A 22,188-nucleotide genomic window follows, 5' to 3' on the forward strand; every position below is an offset into this window, starting at 1 on the left:
AACCAGAAGATATTAATTATATCAGCCATTAGAGAAAGTTTATACTGGGTGTCTACAACATTTATCTTTCCACTTTCTGAATGGAAACTGTTTCCTAATGACCCAAATTCAGTGCCACCATAAGTGGGTACAAAGCTGTTGCATTCTATGAATTACTGTCCCCTCATCTTTGTGTAGTGTCAGTTTTCCCCACAAAACAAAAAACTAAAATAACTGCTGAGATCTGAGCTCTTGGAAAGGAAGATTACTGTGCAGTTCACACGCATCTACCCTTTTCTTTGTCTCCTCATTTCCTTCTAATGACACCTACTTCTCTCTGTCCTCCACACCTCCGTCTCACCTCCTTCTGTTCAACATCCTCATCTCCGCTTCTGCCATCAATCATGTTCTACTGTATACCAGTCTTTCTCTTTCCCTTAGTCCCCTAAGTCCTCCACATTTGTGAGTATCATGTCTAAAAGAAGCCCCAAACAAACCAGTGCCACCTAACTTGTAATTTTGAAAACCTCACTAGTAACTTTTTGATAGAAAGGGAAATTTTGGTTACAGAAATGTTGAGTTCTACTAGAGAATAGGGAAAAAGAGAGGGAGATGAAAAGCATGGTTTAACTGGTTGTTTGTTGGTTCAAACTGAAAAACATACAGCAGGAGATCTTCTCTTTGGGTTCTTTGTGCAGAGCTCAGACTGGAGTTTTCTTTATGAAATGGTGCATACTTTTATGGAGAAATGCAGCCAAGCCACTGTGCTGTTGGGGCCTCACTGTCTGCTAGGTGTCCCCCTGTAGTTCCATCACATGGAGGTCTGCTATGGTCCCCTCTTGTTCCTCTCCTGTTACTCCCTCAGGCTGTCAGGGCAGGACCACGAACACCCAGGGCCAGCAGTCTGGGAGCATGGGCTGACACAGCAGCTGTCACTGGCATGGGATCATCTGGTATTTAAAGGGCTGTGGGCCTCAGGCACTGAGCACGTGTCCTTGCTGGCCAAAGGAAAGCTGAAGCCTGCTGGCCAGGACATATATTACTAATCTCCTTTTAACAAATTTATGGATAGCAATCTTATGAAGGTTTTCACTAGATCCATCTATTAACTTGAACAGCTATCCATTTTAATGCAAGAATTACATTAAGATTTTTATGTAGGTGCATCAGATGATACCTGAATGACTCAGCATCTTTTAACACACTCATCATGAATGACATAACTGGTGCTATCATTTCTACTATTCAGAAATGGAGAATTAGGTGTGGAAGGTTAAACTTGTTGCCTGATTGAATCACCCATAAGTTTTTTGACAGGCCCTGAAGTAAGACACAGCTCTCTGAATTGCTCTGTCACCTCTTTCATGAATCCATTCCGATTTCTTAGAAAAAAGGCACAGCCAAACTTCATGGAAGCAAAACTAAAATGATACTTTTTTTAAAAAAGTACAGAGATGTTCCAGATAATGATAACAAAGGGGAAAAGGTCTGAGCCTAACTGTCAGTGCCATATTTGGGGTAAAAACCAACATTAAAAAAGAAATAACAAGACTGAAAATCTTTTTCAAGTATGTGTCTGTTTTCTCTATAGGTATCAATGTGCAGGTATGTAAGACCTCTCCAATATCACACACTAACTTCTGGTTTGGGTCACTCACTCATTCTGAGAAACCTGAGCTTGTGAGAATTTTTTTTTTTTTTTGGTAGGCCAGCGTAGGAAGACAGGCAGGGTTGTTGTTTTCGGTGTTCCTGACTCCAGCTCTGATGTTCCCCTAACCTCGTGATGGGCTAATGCCTTTCAAAGTAATTGTGGTCTTGTAAAAACCGTGCTTGCTCTATTTGGGAAGGAAAACCATGTATTCAAGGCTTCCATTAAAAAAGCCCATACACGAGTTTACTGAAGGCTTGGTAGCTGTGACCTCCACCTTGAGTTATATTTGCATATAAAGGCCACACATAAAGCCAAGACCCAGCAAAAAAATGTTCTCATCTCGAAACTCACTCCTGATAAACTTCAAACTCTTGAGTGAGATTTCTAATGCTGGTACAAAAAGCTCACGAGCCCAGTTCTTTGCTGGAAGACCAACTCTAGAGCCCTGTCTAAACCTCAGCAAGCATCTCTGAAGAAACATAGGCGGTGGAATAGATCTTGATGCTATTCTTGAAGGGCAGATGAGTGGTTTCTAAGGTAACTTTGCATAACATTTAAGATCAGTTACCTGCATCCATTAGTGGCACTCCCTGTTAGCCATGGATACGTTTTGCAGGTCAGAAAGAAGTTACTACAGATGGACTTACGCACACACATGGAGCAAGGTACAGAGTTCAAACTACAGGCGCAGTATACATGCATGCCTGCTGTTCCAGAAGTTCTGTCACTTGACCCACACAGAATATTTTTAAACTTTAGTTTTTGGCTGATAAGTATTTCAATTTTGGTTTTTTGCTGAGAGAACCTCTTTTTTTATTTTATTTTTCAGCAGGAAGGCAAATCATCTTTGAATACTGCCAAATATAACAAACATCTACAGATGGGTTGGTCTGCAGCTGGAGGCTTTAACTTCGTAGTATTTATTTGAAATATCAAAGCCAGCAGAGCAAGGCTAAAACATAGTGGGCACAATTCACAGTGTTTTGGCTCTTGAGCAAATAGCAGTTGAACTTAGAGGTTGGGGTTTTTTTCTTGCTGAAATGGAATTTATGCAGATGTGCTTTGCACTAAATTCATTAACAATTACATCCTGGTGCGGTTTTCACATTTTTGTAAGGGATCTGCATAAGCACTAATTAGATCTAAAACAATGTTACTGTGCAAATTACAGTGCTGATTGTTCAAGTCGCCTTACATTCTGCATCTGCTTTGCGACGATGATAACATAGGTGCATACAGTACAAATGCCAGCTTTTTACATTTAGAAGGACTATTTATTTAAAAGACAGCATTGAACAGATAATGCTGCAGTTTAAATATCTCGGAGATGCTTTTAGGTAATATTGTAAAGTAAAAGAAATACTGATGCTAATAAGTTGCATAAACTAATTGCTGCTTCATTAGTCACGAGTGATCTTCTCTGAGGCAAATCCACATTCCGTTTGGCAACAAGTACCAACCGGGTACAACTAAATGAAAGCAGTGCTTTGCAAAGACTGCATTCGCACTTGAATGGGGGGAGGACAAGAGCAAACATCTCAGTTCTACTGATTCAAACCGTGGAAATGAAATCTCTGACTCACTTATTCAACTTCAGTTCCAGATGACACATGGCAGTGAAAGGTCACCAGGATTGCAATCTATTTTTTAAGGGAACATTAGCACTTCAGTACGTTAGTCCCCACTCCACCTGTAAAGCCCCCAAGTGGGATAAAGCAGCATTAAGCTTTAAAGACACTTCAACGACAAAAGTTTAAGTTCAGTCATTATGCTGCTCTCTTTATTAATTCTAGTGCAAGTTGGAAAAGCAGTATGACAGGATGGGGTTCGAGGTGTCATGATGACATTCATGTATGGAATGATTGGAATACTGTCTAGCCAAAACCACTCTCAGGAGGAGTCATCTAGGGCTGTCATGAATTGGAAGAGGCTGCTCAGGGAGGTGGTTGGATCACCATCCCCGGAGGTATTTAAAAGATGTGCAGCTATGGCACTTAGGGACAGGGTTTAGTGGTGGAGCTGGCAGTGTTGGGCTGATGTTTGGTCTCATTGATCTAAAAGGGTCTTTTTCCAAACTCAGTGATTCTGTGATTCTGTCATAAAGATCTGGCCTCCCAGCCAGCTATACCTTCCCTGAGAGCACTAACCAAGCTACCAGACGTGCCAGCTGTGTCCTGGTATGCCTGTCTCTCCCAGCCTTCCTTCCAGGTGGAAGCAGTGCCACATGACCAGTGCATGTTTGAGAACTCAAAGGCACTAGACTCACATTCACCACCCTAGTTATAATTTTCTCTAAGAGCAAGAGCTCTTCTTCAAAGATCCACTGAAACCTTTGGGAAGGGCAGGGTAATCTGCAAGAAATTTCCCAGTTTATGTCCCATACAAAAGAAGCCAGGAAGAAGCCATGGTTTAAGAGAAGCAAGGGTTTCCCGTTACAGCTACTAGAGCATGAAAGATATCTCTTCTCATCAGGTTTTCTACAGCTCTGATGAGAAAATAGGGTGAGTGGAAAACATGAGGGTTTACCTTTTACAGTAAATACTGGAGGGATGTGAGCAGACCAAGAGAATTACCTGAGGGACTTAGGCAGGAGTTACACCTTACCCTGGGAGATCCACAGGCTAGAAGTAATGCATCTGCCAACGCCTAATAATTTTCCTGGTTCCCTGTGTGTTCCTACTTGTGCTTAAGCATTTCAGTCCATCTACCCATTCTAAGCAGTTCTTGAACAAAAGTTTAACTTTCATCTAACTTGTATATTTATGCACGTCATATCAGGAATGACAATGTAGAATAGGACCCTTCTGTCTGGAAAAGAAAGGAAGATTACAAGAGTAAAAAAAAAAAGAATGGTGTAAACAGGGTGAATATGGATGGATTGTTCATTATCTCTTTTGAAACAAGACTACGCTGTTACATGGCAGGCCAAAAATACGTGAAAGAAGATTCTCCACCTTGACACATGGCATGTGGTTTAGCTAGAGATGGTCTGCCACAGGAAGCTGGAAGTTTATGCAGACTTAAGAAGAAACTGGACAAAATCATGGAGGAAAAAATCCCCTGAGGACTCCAAGACACCACCTTTGGCTCAGAAGATCGCTGAGTTGCAAATTGCTGGAGGCTGGGTGACTGTTACAGGGGGAGATTTCACTACCTACTTCTCTTGCTCTTATAGTCTTCCCACAACAAATTTTGGTCACTGTTCAAGTGCAGAATATTTATTGAGATGGAGACTTGATCTGACACAGCATGGCTCTTCTCGTGTCCATCACACCTCTGTCAACCACAGAACTTGCACTACTGAGCTTCAAATATTTACTGCATGTGGTGACTGATGTCTCACCTCCCCAGACACATACTTTAGGCGTAAAAACTAGGAATTGCTTTGAACACATTGTGGAGAGGATTCACGCTAACCTATTCTAAATACTTCTGCAAGATCTACATTGCTCAGCAGCTATTCTCTGCTTTGTTTCCCTAATGGAAAAGTCAAGACGGGATGTCCTGTCCTGGGCCCCAGGTTGGCCAGGGCTGTGGACCACATGTCTAAAGGCTTAATGGGAGTACCTCCCTCTTTGCTGATTAGAAAGAGAGTTTAGGGAGATATTTTTATAAAATTAAAATTAGTATTAATGGATAGCCCTATGTCTTATATTTAGAACTGTCTTAAATGCCTGGATCCTGCAGACTTTCATGAACACGCCTAATCTCTTTGGGTTTAGGCTATGCAATCACTTACATCCAAATCTTACATGTATTTAAAAAAAAAAAAGCTGGAGTAATATTAAAAATAAAATTATATATAAGACTGTGCTTAAATGGCAGACACATTTCTGCTTATTTTATAAAAATGTAGTAGTCTCCTAAATTTAATTAAGCCAGTCTGAGGACATGATGAAAGGGTTCTTTAACATAAAAGACTTTGAAGTTTCTAGAAAAGAGTGAGGTATATAACTCTGAATAAGGGAATCCCATAAGATTTCTCAGTGCTGAAATTAAAGTGCAAGCTCTTACCTCAAGGATGCTATTTCCATCATCTCCAGGGTATTATTAGCTTTCGCAGCACATGCCGCTGTGAGTTGCACTGCATTTCCCACACAGGCCGAAAGGACAGAGAAAGAAAGAGGATGCAAATAATCCATAGGAATAAGTTGATGTAATGGCTGGGGTTATGTGCATCATGGTCTCTCCCTACCCATGCACTGGAAGACATTTTTACTGTGTGGTCTCACCTCCTACCTTAAACACAAGCCAGCTATTCTTTCCTTCGTTTCACAATTCACACTAGGTCAGCTCTAGCAGGGAGATAAATTCTGGTTTCTCACATGTCACATTTAGCCACTTTTTCAAGTCCTGAGAATCCAGCAGTTGCTTTCCTTTAATCAAGAAGAGACTCAGAAGTCTGAGTTCTCCAGTACGTTATTGATGCACTGCCAAATACTTGCGGAATCTATCACTTAATTCTCTGTCAGATCCTCTTCAGTAGCTGCCCTACGTAAAACACATTAGTTGCTTCCCTAAGTAGTATTTATCTGATAAGGTAACTGAAAGTTTGTGGTTTAAATCTGCATGATGACATGTGCTCTTGTCTTCTTTTTGGTTTTCCTATTTTAAACCCTCCTGCTTACATAATGAAATTGCATCCTTCACACAATATTTGGTACTAACCCCATGCAAATCTATGGGTTTGGCTCGCTGGGGAGGAGAACTGAAGCTGGTGGCAGTTTGGTCCTTTGTCATATGTTCTGATTGTCGGTATCACACCTTGACAAACCTAGAAGGTGAGAGGCATATTCTTCCCTGCTGCATGGGGCACATTTATGCTTCAAGGCTCCCGCAGTTGCTCCTGACTTGCCTTGTGTAAAACTTAACAATTTCTGGGGGATTATTTTAGCTCAAGAAATCTTGAGACCTAATTATTGTAATGGCATTGGGGCGCTTTCACCGACTCTCTGGAAAAATCCAGTTATTACCATCGAGCAGCAACAGCGCACATATTGCAAGGTGGCAGAACTCTTGTGTCATGAATGTAATACAGAAACATTTGCCTCCAGCTCAGACACATTCTGTCAGAGCATCCTCGACGCATCTCTCCCGAGGAGTCAGATCTGACACTTGGGATGGCTGGCTGTCTACTCATCCACCCACTTCTTCTCAGGGTTTCTCTTTGCCTAGCAGGAGTGGGTACAGGGTTCATCGAGAACCCTGAAAGTAGGCTATTAAGTGACCTAGATTATTGCGGGGGGGGGGGGGGGGGGTGCTATTTCTGTGCTTCCTGGCCTATGTGCTTATGTTAGTCCCTTTGTCTCCAGGGCGGTCTCTACCTAGCAGGAAATCTGGTAGGGCAGTGGAAGACGTATTAGGGAGAGCAGTCTGTCTGGAGAGAGGAGAGAAGATAATGGTGAATAAAAATAATGGACCCGAGGAATAACTGAAATACAAAAAATGCAGTTGAAATCCAATCCTTTCTTATGTTTGTGGCTTAACATGTGTCAGTTGGCACATTAACAGTAGCATATGGGTTGCTCTGATGTGAGTTACTGCATACAGTATGTTATGTTCAGGTCTAAAATGTGTAATTCTTTTGGATTAGTGTTGGCAGATTTCAGTGTGCAGAGTACAGTAAATGTTCATAAATTTAATATATTTATAAGCTTTTCTGTGGAGCTCATTGCTGTCTGATCTGAGAACCTCCCAAGCAGCTCTGCAGCACACAGCACTGGTAACTGGAGCCTCCTTTACTGATGTAGGGGATGCCACAGGGTGTCTGCTGAGGGCAGAGCCTAGACCACATCCCGAGCCCTAGCTCAATGACCTCCACGACTGGATCTTTCTTCTTGAGGTTCCTATAGGGAAATGCCCAGGTCACTGAAGAACACACAGGTTTGCCAGTGAGCTGGTGGCAGACTTATTAATTACTACTATTAATGTAGACTTAATGCTTTCCAGCATGCCCTTCCTCTTTGCACAACAACTGAAGCAGAGTACCTGCGAGGTCATTTCCTTGCCCCTCATCTCGCCATTCCCACAAAACCCAGTCTGAACACAGAGGATGCTGACTGAGACTGTCAACTTTTATGGAGCACATCAACGAATTATCACATTGCACATGAGCACTGTCCAGCAGGACAGGAATAATTGTTTCTCCAGAAGTGAGGTGACTGGGTTAGATCTTACTTCCTGGCTCCCACCCTAGTGAGGGTTGGCAGGGTGAGGGTGCAGTCAACCACCCTGGCTGAGTAAGGTGTTGAAGAAAGAAACAGCAATGTTACCACATGTAAAATCTGTATTTCTTTAGAGCTTATTTCAATGGAGTTTCTTTGTTCATTCTTTCCCTGAAATTATTAGTAGTCCTATGTTCTCGGTGAAGTGGGAAAATACTGGCTGTAGCCAGTTCCCAGAGGTCTTTGCCCATCATCAGGAGAACAAAATCCTTGGCAGAGAATATCTTGAAAGCATGACACTGTTGCTCAGCCTTGAGAAAGGCTTGTTAATTTGGTTGGGGCAAGGAACAGTTTTTAGAGATGTGCACAATGTTTTTTCAGCCTCTTGCTAAAATTGGTCAATTTGACTTTTGTGCTTGGAAAAAGCATGTGACTTCTTGTAAAGCTGCCTGCTGGTAAGGACTGACATACAAGAAACCTCTTCATCATGGTATTTCCAGCATTTTATGATGACTAGAGACAAAATAAGACCAACCAGTGGAAAAAAGGGTGAATTTTTTTTTTTTTTTTAGCAAGAAAATATGATCAAATAGTGGAAAGCAGCCACACAAAGTACAAAAACGTGCACAAAGTACAAAAGTCAAGCATTTTGTCCTGACTCTGGGCCACAGTCCAGCCTCTCCACTACGAGCTGCCATGATGGACATGAGCCCCCTGGTCATACAGGAGACGTGGAAGTTGTCCCCACCTGTCCTGGACTCAGGTGCTTACGCCCAGGACAGTGCCAGTGTCTGAGAAGAGTAAGCAAAGAGAGAAAATGGTAAATCTCCAGAGGTGTCCCACTTGGGCACTGCTGTACTCAGGGGCTGCAACTGGCCCCACCTCCTGAAGGTGGCCCAGGTGAGGCTGTGCTTGATCAGGCACATGCCCATTTCCAGGATCCCCAGGACTTAGAGCAGCCATCCCCCTGCATCCTCAACTGCATCTCTGGAGCAAGGACAGCCCTCTGGCAACTGTGGCAAACATAAAAGACAAAAAGGAGGAAACACCCTCCCACAAAATTAATTAGTTTCTGAAAATGAGCTGTGTAACCAATATTTTCTGTAGTGATATGAATCCTGTACATCAGGTATGAAGATGGCAGCGGATAAGGTTATGCAGCTTGATAGTCTGCTTGCTTTCCCCCAGTACTCTGGTTTTTGGCAGAGTTTGTTTATATTTTTACAGTGACGAAATGCATATTTTTCCCTCTGAATCCCACCTGTACCTGTTCATCCTCAAAGCCTCACTGTGACAGTCTTAACAGCTTTGAAAACAGATTTCTCACTTTGGGTACTTCTCTTTATCTTAAAAAAAAAGAAAAAAAAAAAGAAAAAAAAAAAAGCAAACTCAACCCCCACCCCCAGCCCAGCAATGAGTTTTTAACAATGAAACATGGGTTTTCTTGGGAATTTTTAAGAAGGAAAAAGAAGACCCCCTTTTGTTATTCTTAGCAGTCAGTAACTAAAACCAACTTATCCATACAAAGTCAGACAATTAAGCAGTCGATGACTGACATAAATAGTGTTTACAGGACTAGTTTTTAAACCTGCGGCCCACTGCCTGGGTTTCAATCCCCTCTGAACAGGAACCAAGCTATAGTATCTCAAAAAAAAGTGGGTGTGATTGAAGGGGAGAAGAATTATTACCCCAAAAGAGCCAAGGGAAAGAATGAGGTGTACCTGCAGAGCACGTACTGCATTGCATGGCATAAGATGGCTTTGTTAAACAGGGAGCAAACTCCAGCTTTTCTTCTTCCTCAAAGGGATGGAGAGGGAGGGTGAAGCGAAAGCGATGGAAAGATGCGGGAAGCAGGTCTGGGGGGCAGCTTGGCTCCCTGCCTGGACACAGGGACAATGCCAAACCCTCTGGGCTGAGGAAGCTTTTGTTTGTTATGGGTTTTGCTTGTTTTACCTAGCTTTAATTGCAAAAGGTCTCCCCAAGCAAACATACCTTCCTGCCTGCTGATGTGGTTTGTTCCTACTTGGTTATCTCCTCACCCAACACCTGCTGTATCCTCAGGAGTGGGTGGAAGCCAGTGGGCACAGAGGAAGCAGCTCCGGCACCTCCTTCAGAGCCAGGATGCACAAAGTTATCTGGAAACAGGCAGCCTTTGCTTTCTGGTAGTTATTCTTGCTACCACTCATTGCTGTGTGGACTAAGGTGACACTGAGAAGCTCCTGACACACAACCAAAGCAGCAAGGGGTCTTTGTAGAGGAATGCAAGCACAGTGAGTTGGCACCTCTTCTCATTTTCTGGCTTTCTCCCTATCTCCAACTGAGGCTTCACTTGCCCCTCTCTGTTGACATTCACTAAGCTCACCTTTTCCACCCTCTGCGGAAGTCTTCAGGGCCAAGTTGGATGGGCTCTAAGGAATCTGGTCTAGTGGAAGGTGTCCCTGTCCATGGTAAAGTGACTGAAACTAGGTGATCTTTAAGGTCCATCCCAACCCAAGCCATTCTGTGATTTGGTGATGATCACTTCTCACTGGATGTGAAGGGATTTGCTCACGAGACACAGGGTGAGCATATAAACTGGATTTGGGTGAATCTCACCTGCCTGCTGGGAAACTACAGCACTAGATACCCTTGCACTTCACCACTTAGCTCTGGGGAAAAGATGCAAAAACAGCACCCAAAAGCCTCTGCACCTCTGCAAACCCAATTTTGAACTGGTGTTGTGTAAAAGTGTGATATGCAATGCCCACAACCACAGCGTGCTCCCACATTCGCCAGAGAGCACTCGTTTCTTGCAGTTGCATCACTTTCTCAGTGTTAGATATGACTTTATATTGTGACATAGGAGCAAAACATCCCAGTGACACCAAAGCCCAGAACAGACCAGATAAACTGCTGGTGGCTCTGCAGTAAGTTCCTGTAACTCTACGTACATAACTGATGCTAAACAGCAAAGAGGTCATAAACCAGAGGAGAAGTTACAACTGTTAACAGGCTTGGAAAGCCTAATTTTGGAGGAAATACTGAAGATAAAAGTAGAAAACTGCAATCAGTCAATGAAATTTAGGGCATAAACCTGCTAATGTTTGAAAATATATAAAGGTAAGAGAAAAAAGAGGAGAGACTCCTGATTCAGCAAGCCACAGATTAACGTTGTGACACTAACAGAAAGCAGCATTTTCACAGAAAATTTGGCAAGCCCCTTCTTATTTTTACTTATGAAGTCACCCAACCAAGATCCAGCAAGTTAGAGTGGATAAAACACTCAAAATGGAGTAATTCTCCATTTGCAGTAAGAGGGTTGGAAGGATTGAATACAGCTCCATTTCATTACTAAATCAGAAGAGAAACAAATTAAGTTATTGCTAAATTATTTTAACTATAATACTCCACTTCCACTACTTTTAACTTCTCAGAAATTTCTTCTCTTGATTGAAACCTGTGTGATGATTGTTAAACCAAAACAGCTTGATTGCCTGAAACCTGAGCAAACCAACGTTTTTTCAGCCAAGAGAACTGGAGGAAAATAGACACTTGTGCTGGTACACATATAACTGCACCCACACCAAAATTGGTCGAAATGACAAGCAAAAAGGTCTTCTGATGTGCAAGAAAAGCAGCACTTTTGGTGGGGTGTGTGTCTTAGACAGAAGAAAGTGCTGGGTGCCTGTTTAAAGATCACAGATGTTTCATCAGGTGCACTTGCAAGACATTAAAGCAGAGGCGAGAGATTAGTGTGGATATACTGTGGGAAAAAAAAGAATGACCATTTTCAGGGGATGATCTCCCATATATGAGAGAGTGGGTAGCACTGGCATAGAAGACTGGAGTATCAGCAAAGCTCATGAAGCACACGTGTGTTCACGGGCAAATTTACAGGGCAGAAGAAGCATTTGTGGATGAGGATGCAAAACATACAGCTACTGCTTGTGGTATTGTGGTTTCAGGATTTTAGCCTCTAAGAAAGACCTTTGGTATGGCTGCATTTTCCCCTCCCTCCCTTGAAAGGAAAGAAACTTGGGTCAATTCGTGATGAGGTAAGGGAACAGATTCAGTCTGCAGTGGGTTTTCTTTCCCCTCCTTTTCTCCTGAGTGGCATAAAAAGGAGCCTCCATATTCCTCTCCCACATGCTGTCCTGAATTTCTCTCCTTTCCTCAACACTTAACTTTTTCTTGGAATGCCTTTACGTGCCAGATGACAGCAAGTTACTGTGCTAATTGCTTTATTCTTCAATAAGGACATTTACTATACCAAACTCCTACAATACTTATGTGTAAATTAGAATTTGGCCTTGGAACAGCCCTCTTTCAACAATTAAAAAGCTTTCTTGAATGGATAGCTTTATAGATTTAAAAAGGCTTTGTCTTGGAAAGATTTTTTTTTTCCTTTTTCTTTCTTTTTTCAGCATTAAGGGTAGCTGTTTTCACCCTTACCAACCACGAGAAGACTAATAAGTCTCACAAAATTGCTCTTATTTATGAATAAATCTGAATTCAGACCTATTCCACAGATGTGGAATTATGGAGCCTGAGTACAAATTCCCGTCTTTAAATCACAGTTTTAAATCTCTAAATTTTCAAATACATAAGCTGAAGTTTAGGACAAATATTTATCAACCTGTCAGCTATTCTGAACAGGGTTGCAGCTGCATGGGAGCACTGAGAGCCATGGGGAATAAAAGAGGAACTTACCACTTAGTTCTTTTTGCCCAGAGAAGAAATGATAATTTTAGTTATACTTTGCTCGCTTACAACAATAAAAACAAAATGAAGCCACAGAAGAAAACTGTCATGTTACACCCCTTCCATCTGGCCTGTGCTACACACCCACATATCCCGTCATTCTACAAATTAATCTTTCACACATTTTTAACAAAAAAAAGTGTTAATGTTATAGAAGAGAAAATAAGGTAAACACAGAGCTGTGTAAAAATACATTAACATTAAAATATGGTGGCAGTTATGGATTTTCTTAATTGAATAGGAGAGTAAATATTCACATCAAATCAATGCCAATGGCATGCAAATTAAAGCTACATTAGGGCAGCCTTGATATAGGCATTACCATTTTTGACACTTCTGTGATTTAAAATAATGTGCAGACTTTATTCGTTAATTTTTTCCTCCCTTTTTTATGTTATTTCTGAGTGGGTAATTTGCCATTACAGAGCAAAATCCTTCTCCTGTGCCCTCTTATGTTACATTATATTATTTTCTTCTCCTGCCTGGATGGTCCTCTGAACACAGGCTCAATTTAATTTAGAGTTAATATTGAAGCCTCCCCGTGGCAGGACAGCCCTCTTGGAGCAGCTGCCCTCAGGCCATGTCTGACCCCCCAACACCAGCCAGTAACCTGTTGAAACAGTCCGAGGAAAAAAAACCCTCTCCTGGCTCTGCACCTACCTCTCCCCCGAGATCTTTTTCCGTGGTCTGATTCAATGTTGCTTAAAAAGAAGAAGGACCACAGAAGGGAGGCCCCTAGCCCCTCAAAAAGGAGAAACCTCTCAGGGGCTCTTAGAAGCTCTATGGCTCCAGAGGTGAAAGCAGGAGGGATGAAGCTTGCTGCCTGGCACAAAATAAACTCCACTGTGAGGGGAAGTGGGACCGATGGATCTGTGGGGCAGAGATGAAGGAGTACACGGTGGACATGATGCCAGCAGCTGGTGAGTAGAAGCTGTGCTGTGCTGTGGACTGTGCAGATATTTCCTCCTGCATGACCAGAAGGAACGCCCCTGCCCCGTGAGGCAGCAGCAGTGTCAGACATGTGCAGCCTGCACTCCTTTAGCACTTTGCTTTATTTGGAAGCTTCTCTCTTCCCTGGCACTTTTTCAGTCCTCGTCAATCACTAATGTTTCTGCATGCTGTCTCCAGATTTTGTGAAGATGGGTCCCCAATCACACCACCGTGCCCCCAGAAGAAGTTACATGCACAGGGCAGCTCACACAGCGAGAGCCAGCACAAAGTGCTCTCCTCCTCCTCAACGGGGCAGGAGAGGGGTCTGATGGACTGCAGGGAGAGAGCGCAGGAGGGAAATAAAGAGCAGTGCTGTGTCCCCAGTTTGACTGTCCACCCTCAATCCATATTGACTCAGGAGGGGACTAATGTCTTTTACAGCGTACACACCCAGCAAAAAGCCCTAAAGCGTAAAAAAGGCTCGATGGAAAGAAAAATTTGAATGCTTCTAAGCACGAAGTCCCAATAAAAAGAGTCTGTGCTGGAACTCATGTTACTTAATCCTATACAAAGCTAAGAGCCAACATTCAGATTCTCTTTCTGGTCTTCAACATATCCCAGGAAAAGCAAGTACAAGTCATTTACAGGGTCACACTACCAGTGTTACCTGTATGTCTCTGAAGTTGCTCATCAGACTCCACACAAAAGTGGTTGCAGTAAGGATAAAACTGCCACAGCTTGGGAGGTTTCAGCACAAAAGAGTCTGTGAACCTTTGCTTCAGAGAGCATTCGCTAAATTGACCAGCAAGATTAGGACAGAGGAGTCTGTGAGAACCCTTTCCTGCTCTGTTCTTGTGAGCCCTATCTCATTCAACAATGCTGATGTGACTGGGGAGCAGGGGCACAGGGGCTGTAAGGGCATATGTTTTCAGTTTCACTGAGCATCTTGTACCAAAGCAGAGAGCTCTGAAGGTTATCTCAAAGCTTCTCACAGGCACTGAAGACTACATTTATACACAAAGACCAATTTTCTCCCCTTTACTGCCTAATTTCTTTTAATCTTAGGTTTACCTCTGACTCCCATTTTCCTTTTCTTTCTTCTCAACTATCTTTCTACTTCCCTCCTTTATCTTACTTTTTTTTTCTTGTCCATATATTCCCAGGCAGCTAGGGAGGGGCACACTGTTTGGGGTTTTTTTCTTTTTTGTTACAGGAGAATAAGAGGTCTACAGAGTTAGGACATCAGGTTGCTGAGTTCTTATAGCAGCCTGACTCTTATTCACTGCCTGAAAAAAAATCCACCTCATGGTCCCATTTCTGCTTTTTAATCTGAAGACTGAGGGGATAAGTGCCAATTTCAAAGACAGTTGGCTGCAATAGTTAATGTTTGTGCAACACTTCACATGTCTAACCATTGTATCCAATCTTCACCACCAGAAAGATGCAGAGCTGCTGCCACTGCCTCCCAGACTGTCTGTGAGCGTGATGATTAATGAGCTCACAGCCCTATTTTGCTGTTGAAGTTAATGTTGCTTCCTGAGGGCAACACGCCTGATGAGAGAATTTGCAGCAGTCCATACGCTATATTGATTCAAAATGCCACTGTATGTTTTAATTAGCTTTTAACCATTAAAAAGTGGGGTTGGAAATGAAAATGGCACATATGCTTATGCAGCACATGTCTGTACCTAAAAGGTGAGCATTAGGTCAAGTTATCAAGCCGTGGGCTGAACCACCACTGGCAGTTAAACCCTATTTTTGTAGCAATTAATACATTTCCATGGCTTTTCTTTTTGTTAGCTTTATGCCAAATATCCACTTACATCTATTTTCAAGCCTTGAGGAATGCATTTTTCACCCACCCACGCTATCTTTTGAGAGTTATAACATGCTAGGAAAGTTTAATTTTGCAGAGTTGAGGTTTAAGAGCTAACGTGAGGGAGTGGGCTCTGCTCAGGCTGGTGAGAAAGTGATATGTTGGGATAAAAGGCTGCACTGAAACCCCTCCTTTGCACCACCAAAGAGTTTCTATTAAGTCATTGATAAGCTGCTCATAATTTCCTCATTTGTATTGTACTTATCCTTCATCCTCTTGATAGCAACAGGCTGGTTGAAGTAGTATCCTGATCAGTAGGAGCCATTTTTGACAACTTATGGAGGACAAACGGGGTATTTTTTTCGTAAAAGAGGATGAAAAGAGAATTATGGACCAATTACCAAACTTAATAATTAAACATATTAAAACCACTTAGAAGACAACAAGGAGATGAGCATCAGTTCACACTGATCGATCATGAATAAGGCATGTTAAACAAAACCAGTTCCACTCTGAAATTGGTTAACAGGTCTTGAAAGAAGGGGAGGTTATCAGCACTGTGTCTTCCCTTCAGCCAGGCTGTTTGCCTTGCCCTGCTTGGTGACAAAAACCAGAGAAGACGCTCAAGCCAGAACAAATCAGTGGTGACAAGAGTGGCTGAAAAGCCACGCACAACAGATCATTACCAAAAAATTCACTGCCAAACTGAAGGGCTATATTGAGTCCAGTTCTCTACATAGCTGACCTAGATTTGATACAACTCAATTTTTTTTTTCATTAATGATACAGATAAACAGCTTAAAAATACAACTCTTAAATTTGCAGATGAACCATGTTGGAATGAGATGTAAGCACACTGGAGGAAAGCAGTGTTCAGTATGGCCCCGGCATACTGGAAAATGGACCAAAAGAGCTGGGTGCATGGCAAGTAGGATGAAAGCAAAATGTTCTGCTTTGGAAGGAATAATAAATTGTGCAAACGGAAGTTAAGGCATGGCCATGAAGGAGGTGGACCAACTAGAAGATGAAAAATACTAAATACAGTGTGAGAAACATGACCTACAAGGAACATGCAGGGCTGTTTAACCCAAAGAATACAAGGCTGGACAGGGTATGATGGCTGGCCTCCAGCACATGAGCTATTAATGTGCAAAGGAAATAAACTCTTCTGCATGATCACTCTGGGTTGGATGGAAGTAAGAAGCTTCTTAGAACAATACTTGCAATGAGACACCAGAAAAAAATATTACCTCTGGAAAGGCTAGTGGAGAAGTGGGAAAAATTGCCTGGTCGGACGGTGGGGTCTACTCCACTGGAGATTTCCAAAAACAGGATGGACCAGCATCAGCCAGAGACATCCCAGATACAGATTATCCTGACAGCAATCCAGGCAGGGAGATGAACTACACGAGCTCTTGAAATTCATTCAATCCTACTTTTTTTAGATTTTATTTCTATATTACCCTTGGGAGGTACAGAACTACTTTGTGCCTCAACTCCACACCAGTGGAACAGGAGCACTAGTGGCCAAATTAGACAAATCAACGAGAATAACTCGCGTTGAGTTTGGCTGTCTGATTAATCACTTGGAGTTTGCAGCTTATACAATGTATCATCTGTGCCTGCTTTATCATCAAAAGCAGACATTTGCCAATCACAGTGGGGAGAAAATCTGACATTAGTGTCATGACTGAATGCTCTTAAATGCATTTAAAGCTTTACAGACTAGTTGGCTGGAATGTATATTTAAAATTCTTGAAACCAGCAAAAGATCAGATTGAAGAAGGAGAGAAAGACGGTAGAACAGTGACACTGTGCAAGTTAGTTTAAATAAAGAATCTTATCAAATCTACTGACTACTTGTTCACATCTGTCCAAATATAACTTATGCCATATGTCCTACTATATAAGTCAGCTTGGAGGCAGGACACTTCCCTAAGCAGCAATTCACTTCCTGAGTCTGCTCTATCTTCAGGAGAATAAAGAAGAAGGGGGAAATGATACATCACAGAAAAATTTGAGAAACAAACAAAATAACCTTCTAAAAGCTTCTGGGAAGTAAAAATCCTTTTTCTACCCTAACAGTATGGTTAGCTGAATCTTTTGTCTTCTTGTGTATTAGGAAAGGCATCATACTTGATATTATCACAAGCTGCCTTTGAGGAAATCAGATACCTCTGTTTTTCTTTGCCTTTTCACGTTGTCAAGGTGGTAAATATTGTCTTGCCAGTCGCCTCACTGACTGTCCTCCCACCGTGGAAACACAACCTATGGTTGCCACATCTTGAGTCAGACTCCCAGGTACAGCCAGTCAATCTCTCCACCTCGGGTCTCCAAGGGCCTTGGTGCTACACCAAGAGCAGGCTGGGAAGGGGAGACCCAGACCTGCCCAGCCATTGGGGCTTCCAGCAAAATGCTTCCTGATGGGTGCTTTCAGCTGGTAGTGACAGATAAAAATATCATCATCGAAATCCCGTTTCAGATACCAGAAGCCTCCTTATGGCTCTAAGAGTTTAATTTTCATTTAAAAGTCAATAAATAGAGGCATAAGGGTTTAAGATGAATTATGCAAGCCCTTTAGCCACAGCCATTACATTCTGCCACAAAAATGAGCTGCTGTTCTCACTTTGTTTTATGGGCTCACTGTAGCCTGTTGTTATTGTAGCTGCCAAATAAAAACCAGCAAACCATGGAAATGAAAATATAATCTTTTATGCTTTCATAGTCTTAGGATAAACTGGTATGTGCAGTTTTAGAGAAGGGGTTTCTTTTGAAGTCTGTAGTGTTATGCCCCTGTCCTGTGAGTCTTTACAAGTGGGGTGGCTTTTTGATCAGCTGCTCTCCTGTCTCCAACTGCAGCACTGCCACAAGCTCAAAGGCAAGGAAAAACACAATAGCTTCCCATAGATATGAAGAAAGGGTGGATTACAGGTCATTTCATAAAACTGAAAGTCCCCTTGCTTTAAAAAGAAAAGATTTGCTACCTCTAATTCCTCTCAAGCCTCCTCGTTCCCCAACAGGGGCACACACCCCACAACTTGCTCCAAGTCATGTGTTTCCTAAGGGTCTATCACCCAGCAAATGTGTCAAGAGAGAAAGCCATGAAAAGTAATCGTGACAATGAACAGCAGCTGAATCCAAGTGGTAAAAGCACAAGACTCCACACAAAAATACCTGGGACAAAATGTGCACCAGTACAGAGAGAGAGAGAGAGAGAGAGAGAAGAAGATGGAACCAGGTCAGGGTCTTACTCATGCAATGAGAAAAGTGAGACTGTAAGCATGAGTTAATGTGCTTTCAAGTTAATTACAGCAGAGCATTATATTAATGGCAGAATATTGAGAATAAGAGCATGCGGACTAACATGCAACATTTAGTCCATAACTTTTCCACCCAGAATTGATATTCAAAGCTTGTCTTTTTCACCTTTGCAATGGCTTGTCTCTTTCTTTTGTCTGTCTCAGTTTATTTTCATAGTTGCATTCACTGGTGGTAACATTTTATATTTTGTGCTTCCTAGTGGGAGCTATGCTGGATGCTGACACCCACTCTTGTGCAGAGATTTTTGCATATTTTTTTTCCTCTTCCACCCGTTTTACACAAGATGGTAACATATGGCCTTGGGTGATTAAATGATTTAGTGAATGAACTGAGCAGAAAGAGCAGGCTGATTGGAAGAAGACAGCTTCTGTTTAGGCATATATGTCTTTGTAATCTGTAATGATAGGAAAGAAATTACAGAAAAAGCATAAGAAAATTTAACAGAGTTTTGGCTAAACATTGTATTTTTCAGGTCTGCTTTAAATATAGTGAAACAATAGTATAGCGGCTATTACTTGTTTTGTTTCTACAGCATGTGCTTGTAGAAGGGGCACCCCACAAATACACACAGAAGCACACACCTACACTCAGCATATAAAGAGACAAAAATTAAACCAATGGTTTTGTAAAACCAAGGTGCCATTTTATTTCTTAACTTCCGAACAAGGCAGACCCACAGAATTGGTGTGGGCCACCACACTAGCTGAAATGACTTCACACCTTCTAACTTTCTCAGAATTATACCAACTACAATAATCAGTCGCACCCATGTGACCTCAGCAGGAACCACAGGAGGTTTTGTGAAAGGAAGACACCTGGATGCTTTCTGAGCAGTCCCACACAGCCCACCTCTGCCACCGCAGGGGCTCAGAGCACAAATAAACCATCACTCCCATCCTCTTCCTTCCTGGCCATCATGATTTGTGTCTCTCTTCTGTTTTAACTTGAGGTTTTGTGTTTGTTATGCATCTTTGGGATAATACCTACGTGTTCTTGTGAGCATGCAGTGGCTCCTGGTGTAGTTCTGTCCTGAACTAAGCATCTCCTCATGGTTGGCTGAGGTTGTGGGAGACTGGACTCCAGCAGCCAGGTGTTCCTAGGCTGGAAATTTGAAGCCTTTGTATCCAAAAGAAGAGGTTTTTAGAGAGAAAACATTTCAGTTCTGCTTCCAGTGATGGTGTGCATATCATTAACAGTCAACAAACAAATCCAACTGAATTCCAGTTCACATCTCCACCGACAAGACCAATTCCACCTCTTATGATCAAATTTTTGTGAAGAGCCTTGAAATTGTTTTGGGACATCTTGAAGAAATCCTTGCCCTCATTAATAATCCCCATGTGAAGCAGAAGCTGTAGCTTAAAATTAGACAAACCTGTGCTCCAGAAAAGGACATCTGGACATAAAGAAAGTTTATCAGTGATGTCTGTCCTCAGCTTGTAGCGTGAATGTTAGAAGCCACCTCAGTGATAAACCACAGTGCAGGGCACTCCTTCTCCTGCATGTGAGAGCATTTGAGATGAGAGAGGAGGTTTTGGCCCACATGGTAAGAAAAGCTCTTAGATGAGTACATCCTGATCCTTATCCAGCATAGTTAGGGCAGATAAGAATTACTGATCCAGTCAGCCTCTGGCACAATAACATGCACATTTAGCCAATTCATGCAAAGGCTGTATTATATTATCTTGGCACTTCCTCAGCACTGGTTCCCCAGAGAGAAAACTCTGTTCCATGGTGACATCAGCTGAACCTCAAGTGTGATGGCAGCTTCAAAAACTACTTAATTTTTAATTTTTCTGAAAACCAGACTTCCATCAATTAAATTACGCTACAATAAAAACAAAACAAGAGTGCCATGATCATAAATCCTAATTTTCACTTCTCTGGGAAACATAATACTGTACATATTTTTTCTGCTTTACCTCCAGTCCTATTCATCAAAACTTTTCAGGAGAGTTTTAATTTACCAAGAGGGTACCCACTTTCCATTGTCCTATCAATGAAAACAGTAGCAATGCATATGGGTGACATATATACAGTTTGAAATAACCTGTAGGGCATAAACCCGAGATATTTGGTGGCAGACGAGCAGTTTCCATTGTCAATTTCTTTTTTGCCATGGAAAACAAAATTAATGGAATTTAATTAGCACAGCACTACTCTACAATTTGAAGAAAAAATAGAAAACTGTGTTACAGTAGGTATAAGAACGTATTAAGGACCAAATTTTCATCTGGTTCCACTGTATAACTGTATTGTGTTAGCATCTAAATCTATTGCTCTGGACCCAAATGTCACACAGGCACTTTGACTGTTGTCAGCTTCTGCTGGACTGTCCTCAAGGAGAGTTTCCAAGAGCACACAGCTCCATTCAAGCTCCAGAAACAAACGCGATGAGCACTTTTAAGGCTAGCAGGCAAAGCTGGCATCTGCAAACAGCTCACTACGTATTAATGACCCTTGAGCGGCAACAAACAACATTGGGAGATTCACCACACAAACTGTGTTAGAAAAGACGCCAGGAAACCTCGATGTTCTCAGATCAGAGGCAGAAGCCGGGAGGCTCTACCCAAGCTGCAGGTGCTCCTGTAGCTCCACACTGCAACGTCAGCATTGGGTATGAGCCAAAGGCCTTCAGGCCTCCTTGTTGCCTGGAGGATATAAATGAAAGTCAGCAAGTGAAAAGGTGCAAGAAATGCAAAATTGCATCATGTCTTTCCAAAATGAGTTTGTGAAGTAAATGAGATTCATTTCTTCCCGTGCTATATTGAGATAATTTTTATTTTCCTTGGCTTATGAATGTTCTTAGTTCAATTTTCTTGTGTGTGTTCTTTACAGTATCTTGGGATGCCTGAGGTGATTTATAAATGTGTGTAGAGACCAGGTGCATTGCCAGATGTTTACGTCCCTTTACAACAAGGCTTCACCATCCCTTCCAATGGAATGCCTGTCTTATATTATTTTTTCTAATAGAGGATCAACTGGACTGTTGGGTATTTGTGAGTTTTCCCTCTGAAGGTTTTTTCCTTAAATCACTCTCTATCATCTTGTTTCTACATTTATCATAATGCTAAGTCTTTAAACCTCTCTAAGCACTTTTAAAAAAATTAGAGTGCCTTTCACATTAAAAAAAAATCCCAGACAAATGTCAACAGTTCCAGGTTTAAATCAATAAAGTCTTACTCACTGCCAAAAAAGATTTTTAATCTTAAAGTGTTACCTACACCTACTTTTTCTCTGTTTCTCACCATCTCTTATTTAGAAATAGTAAAAAAAGTGTTTTATTATAACAGCTGTATAAATGGCAATTGCAGATCACTCTCTTAAATATAACTGTAGTAAGAAATAACCTGTAGCTCCAGGGTGAACCAGTATACACCAAATAGACAAAGCAATTTGCTGGAGGCCACGTAGCCAAATGACAGAATGGAAAAGAAAACACAACCTGATTTAATTAGGAGCCAGCGTTGCAAATACTAGATGAGGGACAGAAAATTTTTTCTCAGTACACCTCAAAACGTAGGGAGGCAAGTTCTTGTGTACGAGGAGGAAATAATAAATTAACAGAATGTACAAACAGTAATTAA

The sequence above is a fragment of the Chamaea fasciata genome, unplaced genomic scaffold (assembly GCF_029207755.1).
Source record: "Chamaea fasciata isolate MVZ Bird 193981 ecotype frontalis unplaced genomic scaffold, bChaFas1.0.hap1 SCAF_3, whole genome shotgun sequence".
In the NCBI taxonomy this organism is placed as follows: Eukaryota; Metazoa; Chordata; class Aves; order Passeriformes; family Sylviidae; genus Chamaea; species Chamaea fasciata.